The sequence below is a fragment of the Notamacropus eugenii genome, chromosome Y, assembly GCF_028372415.1.
Source record: "Notamacropus eugenii isolate mMacEug1 chromosome Y, mMacEug1.pri_v2, whole genome shotgun sequence".
NCBI classification, from domain to species: domain Eukaryota; kingdom Metazoa; phylum Chordata; class Mammalia; order Diprotodontia; family Macropodidae; genus Notamacropus; species Notamacropus eugenii.
Window position 1 is genome coordinate 13,885,930 of NC_092880.1, and position 6,757 is coordinate 13,892,686.

A 6,757-nucleotide genomic window follows, 5' to 3' on the forward strand; every position below is an offset into this window, starting at 1 on the left:
ATTATAAGGTCAATTTACTGCACGTGACATGAATCTATTGAATACTTACTATGTGCAGGATTCAGTTCAAGATAGATAACATTATATAAGGCATGTTCATTGTCCATACAGTCCAAGGAACCCAGTTCCAATCACAGGTTAGACATACGGAAAAGAGCATTGAGGTTAAGTGGTATGCATTTGCTAACTGATAAATAAGAACATAGCTTAAAAAGGGTAAGGTCTCCTCGTCCATGCTGAATCTTCTCTAGTCATTCTGATCATTGCCAGGCCACTGAGTCCAAATGGCTCTGGAGGAGAAAGTGAGAGTGGTGACCTTGCACAGCCTTTCTCTCACTCAAATCAAAATCAATTGCATTTCGTGTCATCATTTCTCTGACGTCATTGTCCTCTTCAAGAGCCAAATACGAACCATACAACCACAAATGTCTGGTGCAAATACTATGAACAATAATTCAAGAAAGGGGAAATATTTTGACTGGGGATAGTAAGAGAAGTCTACACAGTGGAATGGAGAGAAATAAGATAAACCATTAAAGAATGACAGAATTATAATAAGCAGCGAAAATCAGAAAAATTTCCAAGCTTTAAAATATGTCATCAGCAAAAACAGGTTGACTGAAAAGTGTCAAGTAATAAGGGTTTTAGTGTTTGGGAAAATTTATTGTATGTTTTGTTTTCTATACCATTTCTTCTATGAAGACTATGGCTATTACTGTCAGGGAAATATATTATAAAACAGAACTTTTAAATATAGTGTAGGCAGGTGTTCCTTTTAATAAGGATAATTTTATCAAAAATGATAGTTAAAGAACTTTAGCAAAGTGCTTGGTGTAGGATGAACACTCAATGATTTATTGTTTGATTTTGAGTTTTTCCCTGGAATATAGAATGTTAGAATTGGAACAGGAATTGAAAAAATATAATATAGAAAGCTGGCATTGGTGCCAAAAACATAAAATTAAATCTAGGAAGATTTTTGGCAAATCCTGTTTTAACTGTTTAGTTGAGGTAAAATGAGAACCAGAGAAGGAACGTGAATTCTTCCTTGCGAATTCGTCATTTCCACAGGTAGATGAAAAACTCAGTGGCAGAGGACAATCTCACACGTGTGATGGAATTCATTCTCCTGGGATTTTCTGACCTTCCCAACCTCCAAGGGTTTCTTTTGGGGATTTTCTTAGTCATCTACCTAAGTATTCTGATAGGAAATGGTCTCCTCATTTTCATAACCAGGACTGATCCGACTCTCCAAACTCCCATGTATTTTTTCCTAGGGAACTTTTCATTCTTGGAAATCTGTTACACATGTCACTCTCCCCAGAATGCTGGCAGATCTCTGGACCCAGAAGAGAACTATATCATTCGTAGACTGTGCTGTACAAGCTTGTTTCCTTTATATTCTGGGGGTGGCAGAGTGCTTGCTCCTGACTGTGATGGCTTCTAACCGTTATGTGGCCATATGCAAGCCTCTCTGCTATTCTCTCATCATGAATCACAAAGTATGCACCCAAGTGGTTGTGGCTTCCTGGATGATTGGGGTCCCAGTGCTGATAGAGCAGACATACCAGATTTTCTCTCTGAACTTTTGTGGTCTTAACAAAATCAATCATATTTTCTGTGATTGCCAACCTTTATTCAAATTGGTCTGTGGGAATACCTATCAGATATTGGTCTCTACCTACATAGTTACTCTGATATTCATACTAAGTCCCTTTCTATTAATAATCACATCCTACGTCAAAATCAGAACTACTATCCTGAAACTGCCTTTGATCTCAGGGAGAAGCAATGCTTTCTCCACTTGTTCATCTCACATAATTTTTGTTGGCTTATTCTATGGATCTGCTTGTATTGTGTACTTTAGTACTGAGTCTAGTGAATCAGGAGTATCAAACAAAATTCTTGCTCTTTTGTACACCGCTGTAACCCCAATGTTTAACTGCCTGATATACAGCCTGAGAAATAAGGATGTGATTGCTGCAATGATAAAACTACTTTCTAAGTGTTCCAGATCATGAAATAATGAGTGAAATGTATTGCTCCTTTTTCTCTCCATTTATTCCACAGATTATATAGAAATCGACTTTTTTTTTATTTTTACCACATCATTTACATTGCAAAGAGATGGAAATTCAAAGAAACAGACATAGAGATAGACAATGAGAGGTAGACTGAAAGAGGCAGAGATAGATATATAGAAAGAAGCAGGAATATTACTTTGCTTACTGGAGTAAATTATATTAAACTTTAAAATTTCATATTTTATTTTCTTGATTTCATTAGATTAATTGTGGTCTTGTAAAGCAAATCACTTTGTCTCAACTTAAAACATCTCAGTTTTCACCATACTAAAATTATATCCTTTTTCAGCTCCACAATTTTTCCTTTAATAATTTGTTTTATTCTCTTTGGCCAGAACAATAACTTAAAGAATAAGGGTAAGATGGATCTGGTACCTAGTTGGTACCTATTTTAACGCAGCCCAGAAAATTTACAACTTTACTTCTGGTGAATAGCGAATGCTTTAATTCTATGATCTGCCGGTGTATCTGTTTTTCATGTGTCAATGTTTATTAAACTTATGCCAATTATTAAACTATAATGAGAAAACAAAAAAAGGAGAAAAATAAGATGCAACAGAGAATATTGCCCCTAAGTCGTATTCTGTTTTAAGGAGAGACACGTTTCAGTTTCTGTGTCTAATGGAAGACTTTATATCTAATGAAAGATTACATGAGTTCAAACATAGCCTCAGATGCCTTCCAGCTTTGCGACCCTGAGTAAGTCACTTCACCATGGTTGACCCTGCTTCCCCATCTTTAAAATCAGTTGGAGAAAGAAATTACAAATCTCTCGAATGGGGACATGAAAAGTCGAGCACAATTGAAGTGACAAAAACAAAAACAAAAAAATTCCGTATAGAACTATCAGGAAAGAAGAAAGAGTTGCATGAAATTTTTCATAGTGTAACCTTGGTTTTTAATTTTGAAATGGAAAGTACCAATATCATTTTGCAAGGTAACTCAGATTAGATTTATTCTAATATGGATCTTCAAAAGAATCCCTTTACAGTTTCTTAGAGGTAGATAGTTTGTTTAGGTTTTAATGAAATATATCCATATTAATGAAATGTACTTCTCAAGGCAGCCTGTTGCACACCTGGATAGAATTAATTGTATATAGATTGACGCACCCTTTAAAAAATTATTGCATTTAGAAGAGATCTGTGGCAAATTAACTCCCTTTCCTTTAGAAAGATAGATCCTATAGATATCTACAGATATCGATATAGATCTTGATATAGAGAAAGGAAAGAAGGAACGAAGGAATGAAGGAGCAAAGGAATGAAAGAATGAAAGAAGGGATGAGATTTAAGTAATATACGTAGCTATGAAGCAAAAGGAATAGCAGTTACCACACCTAGAATTTCAATTCAGATTAAATTGCAAGGAGACCAACAGTAAAATCCATAGAGTAAGAATACATATAGAAATGTTCAATTTCAAGGGAATAAACGTGAATAAATTTCATTCTTACAGCAAAAAAGCAAATTTAACCTCACGTCTGCTACTGAAACTTCATTAGATGAAAACACTGAATGATCCATGGCTTTTTGAATGGATATGCCTTATCTGAGAGTATCTAAAAGTGGCTAACACTGCATTGTCTCTCCTCCATATCCCAACTGGAGAAATGTGAAAATGCTAACTTCAGGAAGTAAAAAAAAAAGTAATCCAGAAGTGAAAGCTAGTTTTTGGATGAGTGACTCAAAAAGTGATAAGGAAAACTAAAAACACAACACTTTTCACGGTGGGGGAAAGTCCAGTAAAGAAAGCTATCTCTCAGATAATCTATTACTGAAATTATAAAACCTCAGAGGGTGAAATAAATGATTACATTACATTTACCGCTTACAAAACATTTTGTAAATATACTATCAAGAGAAACAAATCATAATATACCAATATAAAAGAGAATTTTAATACAGATTGGTTCAGAAGAAAATATTAAGATGAAATTAAGTCAGAAATCAAACATCTTAGAACAAAAAAGAAGGAATTACAAAAAAAAGACAACTTAATACTTCTGATAGACAATCTTTAGACTCACACATATAAAATGTAGAAGGAGAAGAAAAAAAGTTTGATGGTAAGCAAAATATAAATTTTAAAGAATTCATAAATTCTGTAAAAGCCATAGTGACAGACCATGAAAATAACCAAAAATAAGTTCCAGAAATTTCTCCCCAAAACATAGAAAATTTAAAATCTCTGCTCATTTGAATACAAAACATACAGTACTTATAACTTGTGAAAGAAAATTAATTTTAACATTGTTAACATGAAATGTAATATCCCCTCTCTTTCCAAAGGTCATCCTGACAGTAGCTTAAAGAAAGGCCCTAGATAGAGGTAGGAATGTCATTGCATTGCTGGCCTTAAAACACTTTGCTGTCCTCTAGATTGGACTGGGATCCACCGTAGGGATCTAAGTTCTAGTTACCCTATTAAAAAAAAAATCTAACTGGCATTAAGCTCAGCTAGCAAAAGTGATTCAAATGTCCTTGCCTCCCTTATTAAGGTTTAGGGAGAGTTGGATCCTGAAGGAGAAAACAACTAAAATGAAGTGAGTTTTCTTGCCTAGATTGCCAGAGGTACCTGGAATCTCTTGACCAGGCCTTGATCTTCACAGAAATTCCCTAAACACCCTTTTTCCTCCTTAATGTATAAAAATTTTTCTGTAAATTATCATCAGGGACTATCATGCATTCAGATACATGGCAGTGCCCAAGGCTCAGGACCTTCTTTATCTCTATTAACGATGCCTTTTCCTCTACAGAGGAGATTGATTTATTTCAGGACTGACTTTTGAATTCAAAGAATTATTTTCACAGAACTTATGTTTGAAACTCCTAGACCAGAGACGAAGAACCTGTGAACTGGAGGCCACATGTGACCCTCTAGGACCACAAGTGCAGCCTTTTGACAAATTTGTTAAGAAGTCTAGATTCAGTCAGAAGGTTTTACTTGAGAACCTAGAGGGCTACATGTGATCTCCAAGTCACGGGCTTCTCACTCCTGTCTTAGATATTATAATGCACATATTTCAGAATTTCATTCATAAAGAAAAAATTTTAAAATTCCAGAAAACTGCAATTAGTATAATACAGGATTATTAGACAAACATTTGAAACTGGAAAATGTTTACTCCCTCTCAAAACAAATACCTTTAAGTTTCAGTGAGTATTAATATATTTTCCAAGGCTGCATCTGATTATTAATGAAAAATGCTTTTTAAAGTACATGTTGTGGAGCAGTTAGGTGTTTCAGGAGATAGAGCATTAGTCCTGGAGTCCGGCAGACTTGGGTTCAAACCCAACCTCAGAAACTTACTAGCTGTGTGACCCTGGGCATGTCACTTAACCCCAATTGCCTGAAATTGTACATACATATATATATATATATATATATATATATATATATATATATATATATATATATATATATATATATATAATATATATTTATGTCCATATAATTTGTTATATATAATGTACATATAAATATATGTACAATAACAAATGTATCCATTTGGTTTGGATAGTGGAAAGAGAGATTGGCAGGTCAATTAGGAGGCTACTGTAAAAATCCGGGAGAAATGTGATAACGAAGTGCAACAGAGTGCCTACGTTGTGAGTAGGAAGGAGAAGCAAATGGGAAAGATGTTCAAGCAATAGAAATGATAAGATGTGTCTTATGATGATGATAATTGGATCTGTTTGTGATCTGGATATGTACAAATTCTACATATATATGTGCACATATATATACATATATGTGTGTGTATAAATATGTATTTATGGTATTGATTATGATATTATGATATCATTCCTTTAAACCAAAAAACGGCTAACATCCTCCAATCTGAAAGTAGTAAGGGATTCTGCATTGTTCTATTAGTCTCAAGTTTTCCCTTTCATGTCTGTTTCTCTAGTGAAACAGGCCTTTCCGATAAGTTCTCTCAGCTCTAGATGCCAAAAAAGAGAATAATACTCCAGATAGTTTTTCTCATAATACCAAGATGAACTGGCCTTTCAGGAGCTATTTCAAACTTTTTCCAGTAAATCAGCAAAGCAATAAATAATCAGTTTTCCTGTAAAGAAGCTAGAGTCAGTAGTCTCAGCTGGAAGCCTTCTCACAAATGCAGTACTCAATACAGTCTCCTGTTTCTCCTTTAGCTCATTCTTAAATCTTCCTGTATTGGCTTCTTAACTAATGCTAACACCACAAATTAAAGACTCCTATTGGCCAGTGAGTAACTGATCTTTACTTCACAATATAAAACTCAAAAAATGCACCATTGTTTCATGTGAAAAACCCCACAGTCTTAATATATTCTTACCAAGGTTTTGCAAGAAGTGATTGGTCTTATGCTTGTGTCAGTTATAAATTTTAGAACTCCAAAAATGTTAATATGAAAAAGAAATAAAGGATTATGATACTTTGCAACTATCATTAGCATAGTCATTACTGGGTCTTCTAATAGATTTTCTTGGGACTTTTGTTTGAGGGACATTTCTGTATCTGCTCATCAGAGAAGTTTCCATCCTCGATATTTATTTGAATTTCCTAACAAAAATGTTCTTTCTCTGTCTCTTTTAGCAATCATACTTTTGAAGCACACAAAGGGGAATATCTTCCATCATCACTTTGCATATTATACTCTGTTCTGAGACATTCAACATTTTAAAAAC

The 6,757-nt window shown here is 34.2% G+C and overlaps 1 pseudogene; it reads left to right on the plus strand.

Annotated features, from left to right (window-relative positions):
• The first annotated feature begins 1,075 nt into the window (after window positions 1–1,075).
• LOC140516873 (olfactory receptor 10AG1-like) lies at window positions 1,076–2,021 on the plus strand (annotated as a pseudogene).
• The last annotated feature ends 4,736 nt before the right edge of the window (window positions 2,022–6,757 follow it).